Genomic DNA, 2,003 nt, shown 5'->3' with positions numbered 1-2,003 from the left:
ATGATCGTTGCATAAGTATTGCTCGCATCATCCGAAAATAATTTCGACTCTGTTTCAACGCGCTCAATTTAATTTCACTTTACCCTTTTTTTACTAATATATTATTGCATTCAGATTTTCACAATATTCAAAATTAATATTCACTTGCTTAGGTATCGTCCTAATTTATCGGGTCTCGAAAAATCATTTATCAACCTAAATCTGTGCTCGCCACCTATGGCTGACCTTAAGGTTAATCAATAAAGTCAAAAAATATCAATCATGGGAACATTATACTGAGAGACTTTACAACTATATACTATATATAGTTATACATATATATACTGAGAGACTATACAACTTTCTGAGAGAGAAAAGTCCGCGTGATTCAAGCGCGTGTCTAGAATCTACAGAAAAAAACACGCTTAATCCCCATTGGTGGGCACAGGATGGGAATCATTCATTTTCTCCTGCACGGAATCAATGCCAAAGTTACCATCCATCACCAATGGTCAACATTTCTAAACTTTGGTTTGGTTTGTCACCGATTTTTACATCTTTTAATTATCAGTTAACCTCATCATGTCTTCATGTTTATTCATTTTCGTTGCGTCAATTACTTATTTCATTCACTTCAACTGGGCCACCGTAGTTATTCCTATTCTTTCTTCTCCCGAAATTGAGTTCAGTTGTATCCTACGTGGATGGTGCACGTATTTAACGCTATGTCATCTGCTTCATTCGGGAAATTGGGAGGTCAGGACCTATTCTTTTATGTCTTTATCAGGACAAAAGTATATATGCAGAACATATTCTTCCCCCTAATACCTGAAATGATAGATACACCCGTACCCTAGGCGGAGGAAAACCTACCTTGGCGCGAATCAAACCCGCGACCTCTGGGTTGGCAGACGAGACCGTTACCCCGCCGCCAGCGGAGCCGGCAAAAAATTCGCAGTCGGTAGGATTCGAACCTACGCTCCCAGAGGGAATCTGATTTCTAGTCAGACGCCTTAACCACTCGGCCACGACTGCCACGCATTAACTTTCAATTCAAATTCAATTCAATTCAAAAAGGTGTTTATTTATCCAGGTTGTTGTACATAACATTTATAAGCAACAAATAACAAATAACAGGTAACAATGTAACAGTATATATAAAAACAGTAAGTTGTACAACAAACAAGGAAGCCCTGTTTTAGGCTGTGCGCCTCTTCAGGGTCTAAAAACTGTTTTATAAAGTCTTTCGTTCAGCTATTGCATGTATCTTTTATCTTTTCGCGGGGTAGCATTGGCCTGGTATTCACCCTAGGCGAAGGGGAAACCCGAAAAACCCTTCGCAGGCCGCCATAAGGAAGTCCATAACAGTTATGTCCATAAATAAATAATAAATAAATAAATTAACATGAATGTAAAATATAGTAGAAATAGTATAAATAAATAAATAAGTAATTGTCTTTGTTTAAAACACATTATTCACTGGCACTTTTATCACTACACTGCTGTTTCCAATTGCGGCTCTTCTCCAGTCCCTTGTTGTTTTCTCCGTTTCGTTTTCTTTCGGAAGAGTGGGTACTTCTCGATGGGGCGTAGATTCTCGGGCACTGGTAGAATGCTGCCCAGTCGATAAGGTGGTAGGTGTGTCTCATCGTAGTACAGGTGTAGTTGGTCGCTTATTATCCTTGCTGGGGAAATTAGTTTCGTCTTTGGTCGTTTCCCCAGTACTGCGTTGGCACTCCGCATTATTTCCCCTAGGAGAGTTTCGTTGTAGGTGGCAATCCGGTTTGCAGCTCTGGCGCGGAGACGGCATAACCTGTGAAGGATAGGTTCAGTATTAGAAATTAAGTATACTTCAGTGCTAGGATGCATGGGCGACAGAAGATGCAGCTGCCTGAGCACTCTCCTTTCCAGGGCGGCCCATATGGTCATATGAGTGTTTTTGAAGGGAAGGATTGCCAGCGCGGCGTATTCCATAACAGGGCGGACAAAGGCCCTGTATAGGAGCAGGCAGCACTCCGCAGAGA

At 41.1% G+C, this 2,003-nt stretch overlaps 1 non-coding gene across 1 annotated transcript; it reads right to left on the bottom strand.

Moving 5' to 3' along the window:
* Window positions 1–932: 932 nt before the first annotated feature.
* Window positions 933–1,014, bottom strand: TRNAS-AGA (transfer RNA serine (anticodon AGA)). Its single transcript has one exon. It is a non-coding gene; the product is annotated as a tRNA-Ser (tRNA).
* Window positions 1,015–2,003: the final 989 nt, after the last annotated feature.

Source organism: Hetaerina americana, unplaced genomic scaffold, assembly GCF_022747635.1.
Source record: "Hetaerina americana unplaced genomic scaffold, ioHetAmer1.1.p SCAF_8, whole genome shotgun sequence".
Lineage (NCBI taxonomy): Eukaryota > Metazoa > Arthropoda > Insecta > Odonata > Calopterygidae > Hetaerina > Hetaerina americana.
The sequence above is the reverse complement of the archived record's forward strand: the minus strand, read 5'-3'. Positions and strand labels throughout refer to the sequence as shown.